At 38.7% G+C, this 18669-nt stretch overlaps 1 non-coding gene across 1 annotated transcript; it reads right to left on the reverse strand.

Annotated features, from left to right (window-relative positions):
* Positions 1–555: 555 nt before the first annotated feature.
* Positions 556–662, reverse strand: LOC141624296 (small nucleolar RNA R71). The gene has a single exon (XR_012534102.1). It is a non-coding gene; the product is annotated as a small nucleolar RNA R71 (small nucleolar RNA).
* Positions 663–18669: the final 18007 nt, after the last annotated feature.

Genomic DNA, 18669 nt, shown 5'->3' on the forward strand with positions numbered 1-18669 from the left:
ACACATCTACAAACCCAAACAAATTGTGACACTAGCATAAATTGAGATAGATAGACTTAGAACCCAAAGCACACCGTCCCATGGATCGACCTCGACTTACCAGTAACTAGTTGTATGTTGAGTATTATAAATGTGTTTGATGGACGTGTGACGACCAACTCTTGTCCTATCAAAATGGCGCCGTTGCCGGGGACGGTGTTTGTTTGATTTAGATTTCCTCTTTGTTATTAGTTGTGTCTTTCTTCGCCTTGAGGAAGTAAAAATCCTCAAGGTTTGTTCTAATTGTTTTTGAGTTGTTTGATATTTTGCATGTCTAGAAGGTTACAAAGTGATTTGTTACCTTTTGACCGTGAAATCGAAAGAACCTTGACGAACAATAGGAGACTTGTTAGGAGGAATTTGAGAGGTGTTGGTGAAGTTGTTCAACCCACTAGTGAGTTTGTCAATCCTTTCGCAATAGAAGGAGAAGAAAACCCATTACACAATACCCCACAAAATCCACCTACAATGCCAAAATTCTCGTCACAAAAATTCTACCCACCGGAAAAGACCAACATGCTAAGAGCTCAAATTACGGGTTTTAAGCAAAGGGATGAAGAGTCTTTGTATGAAGCTTGGGAGCGGTTTAAAGGTATTTGTCGCTCATGTCCTCACCATGGACTTAGCGAATGGTTTTTGGTGCAACAATTTTGGAATGGTTTATATGAAGATTCTAGGAACATTCTCAATATGGGATCAAATGGAATGTTCACCGAAGTTGATGACAATCAAACATGGAACAAGATTGAGGAAATGGCGATCCATAATTCACAATATAGTAGACCTCGCAAGGCTACTAGAGGAGGAAAGCATGAAGTGGACTCCGTTACTCAATTGGGTGCTCAACTTAGTGCTCACATTGACACAATCAACTTGAAGTTTGAACAAGCTATGGCTAGACTTAAGGAAAACTCAAAATCATCGAAGCATCATGTCAATGCCATGACGGCATCCTCATCAATCCCAAGTGGGATATGTGAGAATTGTGGAACTTTGGGTCATGACCCAAGTGAGTGTAGGGGAACAACCGAACAAGTTAACGCTTTCCAAGCTTACAAAAGTGGTACCCCTTATTCAAATTTTTACAATGAAAACACCAAGTTCCATCCAAATCTCTCATACAAGAGCCAAAATGTTCAAAACCCTCAAACAACATACACTCCACTACCCATGAGAAACCAAAATCAAAGACCCTTTTACAATCAAAACCAAGGTTACCAAAATCAAAATCCATACAATCACCAAAATGACCAAGGCTTTGATGTCCAAAAAGCGGTCCTCCAAATGCAAAAGAATCAACAAGAATTTTTCACCCAAATGCAAAAATATAGCCAAGCAAAAGAAACCACCATCAACAACATTCTAGCTCACACCAAGATGTTGGAAACACAATTGACTCAACTAGCATCTTCAAGCTCACAAAGACAAAAGGGGCAATTACCACCTCAAAGTAATCCCCCTAGACATGAAACGGTTAGTGCCATTCACTTGAGAAGTGGTACAAGGTATGAAGCACCGAAGAAGCAAGTTGAGGATGAAGTTGTGGAAGCTAGTGAAAAGGAAGAAATTGTGCAAAACTTCAAAGATGGAGAATCATCAAAAGAAGAAAGTTCAAAGAAAAATGAAGACAAGGCCAAAGAGAAGGAGCCCATTGTGATTAGACTTCCTTTTCCAAGTCGTCAAGCCAAACCCAAATTTGATGATCAACTTGGAAAGTTCATGGAAATTGTGAAGAATTTAGAAGTCTCAATTCCTTTCACGGAATTAATCAACCACGTTCCGGCCTATGCAAAGTACATGAAAGATATCCTCACAAAGAAGAAGTCGATCCAGAAACTTGAGACTATCGCCTTCACTAAGGTGAGTAGTGCAATACTTCAAGGGAGTTCACCTCCAAAGTTAAAGGATCCGGGAAGCTTCTCAATACCGTGTACCATTGGCGACACGACGATCAACAAAGCCTTATGTGATCTAGGGGCTAGTGTGAGTGTCATGCCGTACTCGGTAAGTAAAAGGTTGGGAATGGGAGAGCTTAAATGCACCAACATCACACTTCAAATGGCCGATAGATCGACGAAGACACCATTAGGGATATGGGAAGATGTCCTCGTGCGAATTGGGAAGTTTTTCATCCCGTGGACTTTGTCATTGTTGATATGGAGGAAGATTCCAACATTCCAATCATCCTAGGAAGACCTTTCCTACACACCGCGGGTGCGGTGATTGATGTGAAACATGGAGAGCTCACTCTAGAAGTGGGAGATGAAAGCATAACTTTTAATCTTGACAAGACCATGAGAGCTCCTCGTTTGCATGAGCCATGTTTCATGATTGATCATTATAGCCGAAAAGATGAAAGGAAGAAATCGGAACTCCAATGGAGGAAGAAAATTGAAGATGCTCCATTCAAAGAGCAAGTGAATTGTGACAAGGAGAGCTTGCAAAGCTCATCAAAATCAACCAAGGAAGAAGAGGATGGCCTCATTGGCCAAGAGAAGAAATTGGGAGAGTTGTCTCCATCTAAGCAAGAGATTTTCACTGATCAACTCAATGAAGTTTGTGGTCTTTGGGACGACGAATTTGAAGGGATTTTTAATCCCTACATTGGGCATGCCATCGATCATGATCAACAACAAGGGCCACGATCTATTGAGGACCTCTACCATAATAATGAACAAGCTTTTGATTACTTCTTCAAGGTGTTGAGCAACATCAACAACACCTTGAACATGCCCCCTTGACATCTCATCAAGAATGAGAGTTTGGTGGAGTCCTCCTTAAACCACCACTTGTAAATATTTCTAACTCCCTAACTTACATTTCAATTCTTGTATTGCATTTTTGTCATTTTTGGATTTTTATTTACTTTGATCAAAATAATTGTCATGTAAGAGAGAAGTGAGGGAGGGACTAACGACTTCAATTGATGTGTAGTGCTTTACCTTAGTGTGGGGATGGCAATTGCCTAGGCTATCCATGCCTTCGTATTACCCCCACAATGAAGAACACAAGCCTTGAAAGAAAGAATGGAGGAATGAAAAAGGGAATGCGCTGTGCACGGATGGAACTGAATCCGTGTACACAGGAAGAATCCGAGCGGATTCCAGAGAATCCGCCCGTCTTATGCAATCCGAGCGTCCTGAAAAGACGCCCGTCTTGAATCGAGCTGAATTTTGGAATTTTCTTGATCGTTAAAGAATCCGAGCGGATTCCCAAAATCCGCCCGTCTTGAAGAATCCGGCCGTCTTGTAAAAAAAGACGCCCGTCTTTCTGTTGAGGAAAACAAGCAAAAATCTCGGATGAAATCCGTCCGTCTTTGAAGAAATCCGCCCGTCCGTGTTCAAGCAAATCCGAGCGGATTGTACCAAATCCGCCCGTCTTTAGGCGAGCTTTCGCAAAGATTGAAGAAGCAGAATCCGCACGGATTGAACCTAATCCGCACGGATTGCCCCTGCAGTTTTGAAAATTTCGGCCTCTTTATAACCCCTCCCACATTCATTCATTCATTCATTCATTCATAAACACTACCCACAACATCAAAACCCTCATCCTCTCCATCATAAAAACAAAAACCCTCAACAACATTCAACAAAAACAAATCAAACCATCCTTCCCACAACAATTTAATCACTCCTTCTTCAACAAAAATCAAAACCAAGAACAAAATCTTCAACCTTTGAGTCGATGTTTGTTTTCATAAAGGCAAAGCCTTTCACCTTAAAATCGATTTGGGCATCCTACAAATTGAAGATTTTTCATTCTTTTCTTGGTTAAGCTCATCAATGGCAAGGACTAAGGGTGCAACAAAGGCAACCAAGGCACCAAAGGCTAAGGCACTCTCACAAAGGCAAAAGGCTCTTCAAACAAAGAAAGCTTTGGCTATGGTGGTGGCAACACCAAACTTGGAAGTGCAACAACAACAACAACCTTCTATGGGACCATCAACATCCTCTACTCCGGTAATTAATCAACTTTTGCATTATCCGGAGGTAACTTTTATTTCCGATACCCATAGAAATACCTTTGTCAAGTTTGCTATGAAGTCTATTCAATCCACCAAATTCATATGTAAAGATGCCTTGGAAAAATTGGGTGTTCTTGAACAAACAAAAGCCTTTTTCAAAGCCATGGGGTTGGAGAAATTGTTTGAAACAAAGGAATTGACATACCCCTCCCTTGTCTTGGAATTTTTAAGTTCCTTGAAAGTCACCAAAGTTGAGAATAGGGAAAATATCGAGTTTCGTCTAGCTAATGTTAGTAGACGCATTACCTTTAAGGAATTGGGTGAAATTTTGGGTCTTAGTGATGAGGAAAGTTATTTCAAGAGTTATGGAAAGTATGACCCCGAACCTCTTTGGGAGGCAATCTCCGGGAAGAAATTTAAGGATTTTCATGCATGTCGTGCTCTTTTGGTCCATCATCCGGGCATAAGAGTATGGCACAAGGTTGTGGGAAATACCATAATTGCTAGGAAAGACACCAATCATTTCACAAGACTCGATTTTATTCTCCTTGAATCGGCTTTGAATATCGGAAGAATTCACACCAAGCCTTACAATTCTTTGAGGCTATTGGTTGATAGATGGCTTAATGTTGATAATGGGAAGAAGGGCACGACCGTTATTGTCAATGGCGGGCTAGTCACGGTCCTAGCTAAGCACTTTGATCCTAATTTCAATAAGGATAAGAAGTACAAAGCAAAGGAAGGTGGCTATCTTATTGATATGCATATTATGATTCACAAGTTCAAGTGGGTTGCCCATAACCCCCTTGACACTAAGTATGGATGGTTAAAGAGTGAAGCTAGATCGTTCACCTTGCCCTCGAAGATTTGTCGCCTAAGCGTCCACCGGACCAATTATCTACTTCCCCTTTCCGAAGAAGCCGAGTATATCATTCAACAACAAAAGGGTGATCTTGAAACCCCCTCCTCTTCCATTGTCATACCACCTTACCCCTTTGAGTATGAAGAGTTCAAGCCGGAAGGAATTGAAATTGGGAAAGACTATGTGACTCTTCTCATGCAAGCAATGCACAAGCAAGCCCATGAAGATCGGAAAAATGCGTATTTGGCTCAATATCCACCCCTCCTACATCTAGCTAGGCAAGGACTCCTTGATCCATCTTGTCCTTTGCCTAGTTGGGCGGATAGAGAAGTCTTATTTCCGGGTGCATCTAGGGACGTGGTGGGAGATAATGAGGTTGTTGGAAATGATGAAGAAGTTGATGATAATATTGAGGAAGAAGAAATGGAAGGAGAAAGAAATGGTGAAGATGATGATGAGCAAGATGCGGAAGAAAGTGAAGAAGCAAACGACAAGGAAAGTGGCAATGTGACCACTTCTCATGAGGGAAGTGGTGATGATGATAGCATGATGGAAGACTAGCAAGCCTTGGAGACTCCTACACTCCCATGGTTTGTCTCTATCTCTTTATATTTTATTTCATTTTGATCATTGTTGGTTTAGTCCTAGCAACATCAAAGGACTCACACCTCGGTACCATTGAGGTGTTCTTATTGTTCCCATTTGTAAAATCCAAAATGACAAAACTAGTTTCATGCATAGCATAGTGTGTGCATGAACTATACCCATCCTTGGACATTAGCAATAGTGTCTCACTCGGTTTGGGGAAGTTAATGCATACACAACGGGAGGTAATCTAAATTATCCTCTCCGTCATAACAAAAACCATGCATCATGTAGTGTAGCTTAGTATAGAATTGCATTTAGTATAGAAATCATGCATCATCTTTGCATAATTTCCATCATTTTGGCCATTGAGGACAATGCCCATATTAGTGTGGGGATGGGAATTCTAACATTTAACTCTTATTCAAAAACCCATAAAAATTGAAAAATTTCAAAAATCATAAAAATTGAAAAAAAAAATTGAAAACCCAAAAACAAGTTCATTTCCTTTGTATATATTGTCTTTTATATATTGTGTTTGTTTTATCCTTGTTCACATTGATTGACTACGCCACATCCGAGACATGAGGATATTGAAGACCGCATGGTATGATCTTTCCAATCTCCTTTTTCCTCTTTATGTTAATGACTATGTGGCTTTATTTTGATTGATGCGGTATAACAATGTGAACTTAGGACTTGCACTTAGATTATATGTCATATTAGTTGGTAGAATCATATGCATTAGGATGTTTATATGTTAGTTGCATCATGGCATGTAGTTGCATGTTAGAAAAATTTTGCGAAACCGTCTACTTGGGAAGCTTGACAAGTGTATATAGGCCCTAGTAGATGCCTTTTGTTCTTAAGACTTTGCTTGTTAGAATGCTTGTAAAACACCCTAGGATGTGTCATGCTAGTATCCTTTGACCCATGGATTAAGGCCGAGTCAAGAGTACCTTGTGGTGTGATAACTCCTTGGCTACCGTTTATTCCAAGGTGACCCTTGAAACCACGCATACATCCATCATCCATGTTCTACCATATATTTTTGTCATCAAAGGGAATGGGCACAAAAAGAAATCAATTTGAGTTCAATGAAATGAAAAGTGAAAGAAAGTTTGCAAAAATGCATCAAAAGAAAAGAGGAGCAAAAATAGACTCCTAAGCTTTAAATACAAGGCACCCTCGTTACTAATTGGGGTGACTGAAAATATTCAAAAAGAAATGCAAAAAAAATTTTCAAGTATTGAAATGCCAAAAATCAAAAAGAAATGGCAAAGAAAGTGTTCTCAAATGTCAAATGCCACAAGAAATTGGGGGGAAAACAAAAACAAAAGCAAACTCCCAAAGTGAAACTCAAATATCTATTGATCCCTTTATCCATCATATCCATTTTTGTGCATGGTAGAGAGGAGACGACCCTTCTTTTTGTCTAGGCAAGAGGGGGAATTCCGCGATCCTCCAGTGTTTCTAACACCATAGGGAGTCTACTCTTGACAAAAGCATTTAACGATTGAGGACAAAGGTACCCTAGCTTGACGCATTTTGGAGGTGATTTATTGGTATCCTTCTAGGCTTAGTATTTTGAACAAATTGCATCTATGAAGGATTGTGTACCCTTGAATTGCTTCCCTTGTAGATATTTTCCGCCACTCGATGAGGAAGTGGCTATTCGTTTTGTAGATGCATCCATTATGTGTTTTCGTGTGCTTAATGTTTGGATGTGTCGCCATTTTGGCAAGACCCACCTTGCCTTGCAAGAAGGCATCCTACCTCATGGTTGTCTTGTTGTGAGTTGAAGGGGCGGGAGTGAGACCCGCTAATTGTCTCATATCGGCTATATTATTAGGATAGGTTAGTATTGGTCCTAGTCTTTGTCACCTCTTTACTCGGGACGAGCAAAGGTTCGGTTTGGGGATATTTGATGTGACCATAATTGGCGCATATTTAGCCCCCGAATTACCCTTGTTTCCATGCTTTTTAGTGCTTATTTGGGTCATTTCTTATCTTTAGTTCTTTGTTTTGCATATTCTTTGAGATTTTGATCCCTTGGTAGGAAAGGAGTAAGAATCTTGCATTTTCATAGCAAAACAAGACTAAATTGATCAAATTCAATGACCAAGCATCAAGGAGAGACAAGATTAGAAGGCCATTGTACATATCATAGTAGAAGAGCAATGTTGAGAAAGGATCCTTGAGTCCCCAAGGAAATCCCCAAGGAATTTATGAAGAAAAGGGAAGAAAAGAAGAAGTTACCACTGATCGACAATCCGAGCGGATTGTCAACAATCCGCCCGTCTCGCCCTTGCACAATCCGAAAGCGCCCCGGCTGGAATCCGCTCGGATTCCCCCTCAACAATCCGCCGGATTCCCCCAGAATCCGCTCGGATTCCATCGCCCAAATCCGGCCGTCCCGACCTTAATCCGCCCGGATTCCTTCACAGCACGGGTTGTGTTCTTCAAGCTACGAAAAGAGAAGCCCTTCTCTCCAAAAATACCGGCTTCTCCTTGCTCAACCTAGAAAGTGTAATTACTAGTTTAGCCCTTAGTTAACCCTAATGCATCCTCCCTAATTTTCACTATAAATACCCCATTAGTCTAATTAGAGGAGCATGTTCTTCTTATCAATAATTAGGGTAGTTAATATCAATCAAATCTCTCTTCAATATTGTAATCAAGTATTAATCAATTTTTAATCCAAGTTTTTAGAGTAGAAAATCCTTCTTTAGATTAGATTAGGAGTAGATTAGAATAGATTACTCTTTAATCTTTCCACAAATTACACATTAATCTCTCTTTAATTATTGTTCAAGTTTATTATTCAAGTTTATTATTGGGTAATTGAAGATTATTGGGTTATTATTGGGAGATTGACAACCTTCCATCAATCATAAAGTTCTTCTATTATTCTTTACATTATTATTTGGATCACCTCAAGTTTGGTATAATTCCTTTACTCTTTAATCTTTATTGTTCATTTCTTCATTCTATTATCATGTTTATACTTGTTGTGATGATTGACACCATTAATGACATGTTTCCCATGATGATGAGTGAGTAGTTACTTAGCTAGGATTAGTGGGTAATTAAGGGAAGTCAACATGGGGATTGATTCATGCTTAATCTAATATGTTCACATGATTAAATTGCTTGCTTGTTGTGATGTCCACTTTATGCACATGTTATGTTTGATGAAATGCTAAGCCTATGAATCCTTGCATTTTTACCATCTCTTATCTACACAACTTGACTTGTAAGATATAAACCAACTCGAGTCTTGTTAGACCATGCATAGAAGTTGAATAGGAGGAAAGTAAGTCGACTTGTAGGTGTTGTACAATCTAATCGATTCGGCTCCGGGACCCAACTCTTCCTATGAACCGTAAGACATAACCCAACTCGGTTCCTCCACAACATTAATTGCTTGCAACTTTGTAAACATGTTTGTATGATCAATACCATGATTCCCCTATGACCCCATGATATCCTAGCACTTTTAATCAATTGTTTACATCTTTCCTTTTATTGCTTGTTTTACTATATTATTTGCATTAGTCTAGACACAACTACAAACCCAAACAAATTGTGACACTAGCATAAATTGAGATAGATAGACTTAGAACCCAAAGCACACCGTACCATGGATCGACCTCGACTTACCACTAACTAGTTGTATGTTGAGTATTATAAATGTGTTTGATGGACGTGTGACGACCAACTCTTGTCCTATCAGAAAGAGAAGGAGGCGACCTATAGATCTGAAGGAAGGAGGCGTAAATGATTTGCGGTTTTAAAAAAACACGATTACAAACCCTCGCTCAAAAGATGCTACTCGATCGAGTAACCCACTTACTCGATCGAGTGGCCCCTACTCGACCGAGTACCCAAGCTACTCGATCTAGTAGCCTCTACTCTATCGAGTACCACTCACTTCTAAAGGCAATCAAGACACAATGTAACTCCGGCACGCATCACTAAGGGCTATTGTCCACCCCCAAAGGTCGGTCAGCGTTGGTCAACGGGTCCCTAAAAGGATGGGTATTACAGTCTTCCCCTCTTAAAAAGAACTTCGTCCCCGAAGTTCAACTCATCCTCCCCCACCCATAGGACAAGGAACCAAGGTCGACACCACTGTTCTCCCGACACAGGTCACTATTCTCTAGAAGCATTACTCCACTACGTCATCATCATCATGCCCGACACACCACATATACCAACTTCTACAACCCACAACTTGAATTACCAACTCACAACATGTACCAACACGACCAACGACTATACTATTACTCCAAGCATTTAGCCACGCAACTACGAGATTATACTTTCACTTGCACACAACTACCAACATCAAACATGTCACACAACGATCTTATTACACTGCGTGATTCAAACATTTTATTACCGTTCCCGACATACTAATCTCTTTATGACTATCTTGTCATTGTAAATTACTCAAGTTTTACTTAACATACAAATTACTCATCAAACTATTAAAACAATTATAACTTCATGCTAGCAATATAACCGGGATAATAGAAAACATTACAAACATGCAACAAAATTATTATAATATCGGTCTTTTTATTTTGCGACATTACTCTTCCCCTCTAAAAGGAACTTCGTCCCCGAAGTTCACCATCAAACAATTTTCCTATACTTAAAGCACCTTGTCGACATTACTCACTAATCACGACGAACACAGTCTTATATATATATATATATATAAATATATATATATATATATATATAGAGAGAGAGAGAGAGAGAGATTGGCTTTGGTGATTTTGGTTCTTATGGTGAGTTGTGAGTTGGGTGAATCTCAGCCATTAGATTAAATTAGAGATGAGTGGCCAAGATTAATCTTAGTTGTCATATAAAAGCATTGTTATTTAGTTTATTTTCTCTTTTTTTTTTCTTTCTCTCTCTCTCTCTCTCTCTCTTCTTTCCCTCATTTACTCTGTAACCGTTTCCCTCTCTAATTAATTCTCCACATTACTGCAAAACGGTTTATATAATCATTACCAAGTGCAAGCGTTCCTCTCTCTTCTATTATTCTTGTGTTTTTCTTCTTCAACTGTTTGTCTCCTTCGTGTTTTCTCCCGTTTTCTCTTCGCCGTTCATCATTCTTTCTTCCGATTGAAGGTAATTTCATGACATTTTCCTCTTTTATTTTGTTATTTTGTTTTATTTCATGCTTTTGTATGCTTTTTTATTCGTTTTTCAGTTTAATTATCGCTAGGTTTACTTAATCAAGGGCTTTAATGTCGTTATTGTGTTTATGCAGTTTCTTCATTGTAATATTATGCTGCATTTTTGAGTTTCTGATTTTTCCTGAACTGATTTGCATGTTCTTAGTCGTTTCTGCAGTTTTCTATAGTTTTGAAGTGATTTGCATGTTCTATGTGACGCGTTGTGTTGAGAACTTTACTATTGATCTCTACAGACTTTACTTTTTGTGTTATTCCGCTGTTATTCTATCGCTTAGTTTGTTGTCAAGTTATTTGTCATGTTTTAAATGTTTAATGTGTTTTTCTAGGGTTTTTGTGTTTGTTCGTGTTGTCTTCACTTTTCAAGATTACGTTATTCCATTTGTTATCTTTGGTCCTATGGTGTCATTGCAGCGTTACTCTTGCTGTCATTGTAGTGTTTTTCTTGTGTTTAATTTTCTGTTATTTTTTTCCTGTTATTCTGCTGTTATTCTAGTGGTTTTGTTTGTTTGGCTTTGTTTGTTTGTAGGTTTCAGCATCACTAATGGACTTAGTTTGTGAGGGATGGGCAATAAATATAGTGAATGAAGATAAATTGTTATTTTCTAGAGAGTTCGCTACTGAAAAGAAAAATAAATTGGATTGGTTATTGGAAGATAAGAGTGAGAAGTGCTTTGAAGTTAATGTACGAGTTCGTCGTCGTAATTAATCAATGTCGACAGTTTTAAATAGCCAGGACCTAATGGAAAGAGTTTTCGATTATGTAGAGACTACTTTGGACAAGATCAATATGTCTCTTGTTTGTAAGAAATGGTCACAAATGTTCCTATTTCATAAAAGTGCGCCCGGTGTTCACGCCGAATATATGAAAGTTCTAACAACAAGTCACAGTCAAGGTTTTAAGATTTTGTCAAGGGGCTCGAAAGTAGTTTCCAAACGATGCAAGTGCTATATGCTTGCAAGTGAGCCAACAAAGGCGGTGTTGCATGCTTGCCAGTATATATACGATTATGACAAAATCCTTAATGGACCTGTATCTGAACGGATCAGGCTAATTCACGAGTACTTTGACTCACTCAGGGATTATCCTTCTGCTTATGATCTTGCTCACGAATTGTATTATAAGTCAGTCGATGTTGTTGATGTTGACTGACTTTTTACGTTATGTCCTGTATTTTTGGAAGTACATTTTGGTTCTTCCTCGGATAGAATGTATTTTGGGTATTATGTAATTCGAAACCGTCTCTGGTTGTAATTTAGTACGTTATTTTGTTTTATGAAGGCTTATGTAGGCCGTATGTAATTTTGAAACTGTCTTTGACTCTTTATTCAAAGAGGCTTTCTTTTGATTCTCTTTCGTGTTTTTGTTTACACTTCCATCATGTTCTTTTTGTGTTTTCACTGCTGTTATTAGTTTTATTAATTGTTAGTGTTCTGTTATTCTGCACATTGCATAAAGATTACTCTCATTTAAGCGTCATTATTAAAAAGTCTAGCTGAATACCTATTTATCATTGAAAGTGATCCTTATCTTTATTTTCTGGATAGTACAACAGAAAATGAAGTTAAGAATCAAATCCACCGCTTCATCAAAGTCTACTCAACCGTCATCATCAAATTCTCCGGGTCCGTCTCCATCCAAATCCCGTGTCACATCTCCATCAAAGAGCACTACTTCTCAGAGAAGGAGTACTTGTAGTCAAGAAATATGTACAACCGAACACCCACTAAAAAAACCAAACGAAAGGCCGAGACCCAACTTGCGAAGTTGTCGTCTAGTCCACCAAAGACTAGTAGTAACTTGGCTAACAAAGTTAAGCATGAGAAGGGAATTGTGGTAAGTAGCAACCAACCTCAGGCTGGAGTTGCTGCAGGAAATAACCCAGTGTATGTACTACTGTTATTTTGCTATTAATATGTTACTTTTCGTGTTATTTTTTGATGCTCTCCTGTTATTTTGCTATTATTCTGCTGCTTTTGCTTATGTTATCTTAAATGTTTTAATGCATTGTATATTTTTCTCCTTTGTGTGCACAGTGTCGATCCATTTGTTAGCTGCTGTCGGCCTGCTTTTCTTTTCAAAGTTATTGAAGCCCTCACCGAGGAGCGAGGAAGGAGGTGTTAGGGAAATGGGATTCGGGGTTTACTTGAGTTGAAGCTTTCTTCCCTCCCCCATACCATGTTAGGGAGTTTATATATGCTTTTAGGAGTGGGAAGTATTTTGAAATATCTGAAACGGAGAAGTTCGAGTTGACTGCAGATGATGTGCACGATGTGTTTGGTTTACCAAATTCTGGTCCAAAATTGGATTTGGTTATTATTGGGTTTCCTGGTTCTGCAGACGCTGATGGAGAAGCTTTGAAGCGTGCTTGGCGTGAGAAGTATGGTATCGCCAATAACAAAAGTGGGATACCACTTAACAAAGTTCAGGAGACCCTGTTAGAGTCTTTGGTTGCGGATGATGAGTTTAAGAAGACTTTTGTTCTGCTTGTCATGTCGTGTTTCGTTGCTCCTGTGTCGGGTTATGTGGTTGATCTTAGACTTCTAAGCGATGTGGAAGATGTTTCTAGGATCAAGGAATTTAACTGGTGTCAGTTTGTCTTCTCAGACTTGGTGACTTCTGTGCGTGAAACGCTTAATGGGAGGAAAAATATTCGTTGTTGTGTAGTGCTGTTGGCTATCACCTATTTTCACCGTTATTTCTTTAGCGGTGATCAGGTGAATAATGAGCTACCGCTCATTAAACATTGGGATTTTAAGTCTTTCAATGAGAGGTTGCAGCGTGAGGCAGCTGCTGGTGCTCTGGGCACTAGGGAGAGTTCAGACGTTGCTTTCCCATTGTCTCGTCCAAACATCGTTGGCTCTGGTCAACGTACTCAACGTCGATGTCTTGTGCTAGATCTACCTGATGATATTCTTACGGATGAGCAAGTACAGTCCGCAGCGGTCGACGTAAGCACCTGTTTGATTGTTTTAAAACGAATCATTCTAAAATGTTATTCTGTTATTGTCATTAAGCATTAGTTGTCCCTCGCTATTATTTTACGATTATTCCACTTTGTTATTCCTCGTTTTCCTCTTTTGTCATTCCACTATTATTCTAATTTTCCTTCCAACTGTTACTCCACTGTTATTCTACTACTACTTCACTGTTATTTATTCTGCTGTTAGTGTACTGTTATTCCTTTGTTATTTTATTACTGCACTGTTATTCTACTATTAATCCACTGTTATCTATTTTGGTCTTAGTGTACTATTATTCCTCTGTTATTCAACTATTATTGTCTTGTTTTAAGTAAAATTTTGGGATTTTATCTTGACGGGATGTTCATCAACTTATCTTTCGCTTAATGAGAGGGACTCTCGGATTTTATGCCGCCGATACTTGGAACGGGCGGAACTTATAAAGTCGAAGATGATGAAGAAGAACCAAAGAAAGCTATGCGTCAAGCACTGCTTTGCTAAGTTGCCCACCAAGTAACCCAACGAGTCGCTAAAGAAAGCACAAACAAACAAATCGAGAAAAAGTTGGTTGTGAAGGGTCAGAGAATTTGGTTGCCACCCCATCTTTCTTCACGGATCAAGTTATCCGTGAGCTGGACGAACGGTTAAAGCATGTATTGGCTATGCAAGCGGCAAATAAATCGCGATCAACTGTTCTTGAAGAACCAGCTTCCAAAAAAGCTAGACATGAAGATGTCATCATTGAACCCCCATCATTTAACCTGTTTTCTCAATTTTATGAGGAGTGTGTCGGGCTGTCGGATGTGCGGCCGACTATAGCTGAAAAGAAGGGTGTAGCTGAAAAAAAGGGTGTTGAACATAGTCCCGTCATTCAACAAAGTGCAAAGGTGGGGACTCCACAATTGTCACCACTCGGTTTAGATTCTATTACGACGGATATCTGTGCTGACATTCAGTTTCATTATGGAGAGCCAGCTGATGTCGGTGAGAAAGTAGTTGATGTTGGGGATATTACCATTGACGTGGAGGATGTTAACAATGATATGGAGGATGTTAACATTCAAGTTGAAGACTATGTTGTTGATAATCCGCCAGAGGACGTGCCTAATATTGTTGAGTGTACACCGGTAGAGGTTCAAGTAACTAAAATTCCAAAGACTGATGCTTGTTTGCCTGAGACGGAGGTGACGGATACCGGTACTGACATTCCATTGCGTAATGACACTCAACATTCCACTCAAATTGGCACTGAAGCATTCGTGACTGCAGAAGAGGAGGTAGCGGATGTGGTGATGTCTTGTCATGCAGACTTGTTGCTTGGGGCTGCGTCTGAGATAGATAAATCTGATAAACAGGATTTCGTGGTTGTGTTGGAGGCTGGTACTGTTGTTGGTGAGGCTGTCCGAGAGGACAATGGCGTTGCTGGGTTGAATGCTCCTACTATCTGTACAAGTTATTTGCTGCACTCTGCTGCACATGAGGAGCTACTGTTGTCTGTTGTGCCTCAGAATTTCGGATGCAACTATGATTGTGGTCCTGTGGATCCTCAGCTAGTTGTGCTGTCGAAATCAATGATAACGATGGGACATGTTTTCAACCCAATGTTATCCAAGCGGAAAGAGGTTGCAGACTACTGCTTCTTGAATGATCATAACATTTCGCAAGGGTAAGAGCTTGTTTTTATAGTAAAAAATTTCGGCTTTCTGTTTAATATATTATACTGCTTTTTGTTCTTCAAAAATATATTCATGTGACTCTTATTTTGCCTGTTTATTCGGTTTTGAAGGGAGAATCTTGTCACTTGGGGTGTGAACAGTTACCTGAATCGAGAGGATATGGAATCGATGGCTCCAGATACAATGATAATGCTTGGTGTTGTGGACTGGTGGTCCCTCTTTCTTAATGATACTTGTATAAGAGGAAGTCCAAGTCGAATTTTCTTTGGGATGGGTGCAACGGTTAGTTATTCTATCTTATTGTTTCTTTTACGTTATTTTTCATGTTTGCATCACGTTTCAACTCTTTTCTCCACTTTTTGTTTCGTATCCATTGCGGCGACTTTGTATGCCGTCGAAAGATGATAAGGCTTCCAGGAGTGATTTATGTGCGGAAGTCATATTGTCATTTACTGTCTTTGTCAATAACAACAAGAGAGAGTGTGATCTTACTTCAGATATGGTATGTTTTTCGTACTTTGTGTGTTTTCTACTACTATTCTCTTTGTTAGTCTACTATTACTCTCATTCGTTATTCTTGTGTTTTCGCTTTTTTAAAAAAACCACATAATTAGTAACAATTTTTTTGGCCAAATATTTTCCCAGATTTTCATCCCAATTCTTTTGCATGAGCACTTTAGCTGTTTGTGCATCAATTTCATTGCGAAGAGGGTTGAATATCTTGATAATGTATTTCAAGAGGCGATGTTTGCTGATGATCAACAGGCGTGTGTACGTTTGGTGTATTGTCAAACTGCTGTAAGTCATTTATTGTGTTTAATTTTCTCTTGGTGTTTAGCCTAGTTTGTTTAAGTATTGTTAGTAATTATGTTTCCTTTTTCCTTTTTCTTTTAAAAGGTGAACTTGATGTCTGATTTTATGGTCCACAAAGGAGTTGCCCGAGGTGGGGAGGTTAAAGATTATAAAATTGTCAACGTCCCTTTTACCTGGCAAACCGCTGCGATTGAAAATTTGGACTGCGGTGTATATACGATGTTGCACATGCTCTTTTACCGTGGAACTGTTTTTGATTGTGACTTGGGTAATTCTGATTCAAGAGCCCTTTACCGCGCTGAGATCGTTGCCTTGTTGGTGTTGTCTGATATGAACGAGTCCAGGGAAGATGTGTTGAAAAGTTTGGAGGAGTTGAACAAGATGAGAAAGGAAACCCTGAGTGTGCTTGAAGAGAAACGGCGTATTGAGGATGCGGAAAAGAGGGCTTCTCAAAGCGGTCAGAAACGTCGTGGTTCTGGCAGGGTGAAAACTGTTGGTAAGAAGGTTAAGACGACACAACCTGTTGTCGATGAAGGAAATGTAGATTCATATACATACTAACATACTCATATATGTTGAAATTAATTTGTCATAAAATTAAATACGGATTTTATGCATGCAAACAATATAATAAAATTGAGAAGAAATCATATCCTTACATTGAAATTTCGGTTCAAATGTGCACAAAAGAAATCTCCTTTTCTTTTGTTCTTGAGCTTTCCTTTAATGGAAGAACAAGATCCAAGTGTAGGATCTCTCCTTAGGAATAATACCCAAAGCTAACTCTTAATCTAATTAATATTATTTGAGCTAGTATAATATTAATCTTGTGAAAAATTGAACCAAAAATGTTTGGTATTAGGCTCTCAAAACCGGTTGAGAGAAGAGGAGAGGAAGAGGAATTATTTTGTCTCACTAAAATAATTTTTATGATAAGAATGAATAATAATTTTTCATACACTACTCCATATAGTGAATGATGAAAATAATAAGTAAAAGAACCCTTGTTCTTTTCTATGTAGAACCGGGTAGGGTGAAGGGAGATGGCCAATGCATGGTCTTTGTGCTCTTACACAAAAGACACTAGGTGTGCATGCCTAAATTAGAGAAATAATGATGAATTCCACTAATCTAAATTAACACAATATGTTAATTATGCCCAATATTTCGGTCCATATTGTAATATGGATTCCATATTATTTTTGTCAAATGTCAATATGTCACATGTCATATGTAACATAAATTGTTTATGTATTTTTAACATATTAAAAATCAACGTATTAATAAAAATACGTTATATACAAAATCGACTTAGTAATTCATAATTACTTGTACCAAAATATTTTACCCTTTATAAATCGCATTTATAATAATTCATTCAAATCCAATCGTTTCTTTAAACAATAATTTCATCCGAGTAATGATACAATTCGATTACTCAGACCGTATCTCATTTAATCACATTTCAATTTGATACGTAAATTTTACTTCCAAAATCGTCCGTCAATTTTTCAAGTAATTTAATTAACTCGTAACATTATACGATTAATTAAATGATCAATTAAGAGTGTTGCCCTATAGGTATGACCTAGAGGGTCAACTGATCACCACCGTCACACGACAGTAATGTCAAACTCTAGTCAGCCAATCATTACCGATATATGTTGACCAGTTGACAGTAAAAATACTTCCCAATTGTATTCTTTAAAATGAGATTTAATAATGATATTTAAATCATATGATCGCACTATTGTTGAGGACACATTTCCCAACAATCTCCCACTTGTCCTCGACAAGTGTGCATCACCAATTCTCTTGTCCTATTACTATCTCCCACTCAATGCAAGGTGTCTTTCAGGTCGTACTTGCAAGTGATCATATCGAGAGTGGTTTCCTCGATCTGGAGAATAACTGATTGACCGGACTTATCTATCATAGATACTTTCCGAGCGTGGCCACGCATTTCCAGTTCATTACTCCTCGAGTGGCCCTGAGATATTGTTATAACCCTGACTAGGGGTGGACAATTCCTATCGCACTCATTCCCTTCGACTAGCCACAGCCATCATAACCCAAAATATGCCCATTTGACCCCATTTACGAAGGTCGTAGTAACACAAATCAAAGTTAATCTGAAACTGTGCCATCTTAGGTGAATAGTCTTTAGTCAAAAGAATCGACTCATTTGAATACTATAGTAGCTCTCGCCACGACCAGGCTATATAAATTTGCGTAACTCTATAAGCGGTCATAAGGCCCGACAAAATGTTCCTAACAGACTGCCTATGTGATCGACTAGTCATCTCACATGACTCTATGGCACTTGAACTTGCCATGAATCGCCTCACACTCTAGTCACTTCGAGACGTCACCTCATACAAGTGACTATGGGCAAATACTATGTTAATCCATGTTCACTTTAACGGGGTTCAATTGTCTCTACAACCCGTTTGGATGTAACAATGTATAAATTAAAGATAAAAGACAAATGTGATTATGAACATGAACAAAAACAACACTTTTATTTCATTTCAAAATCTAACAAAAAACTTGGTA

The sequence above is a fragment of the Silene latifolia genome, chromosome X (genome assembly GCF_048544455.1).
Source record: "Silene latifolia isolate original U9 population chromosome X, ASM4854445v1, whole genome shotgun sequence".
NCBI lineage: Eukaryota > Viridiplantae > Streptophyta > Magnoliopsida > Caryophyllales > Caryophyllaceae > Silene > Silene latifolia.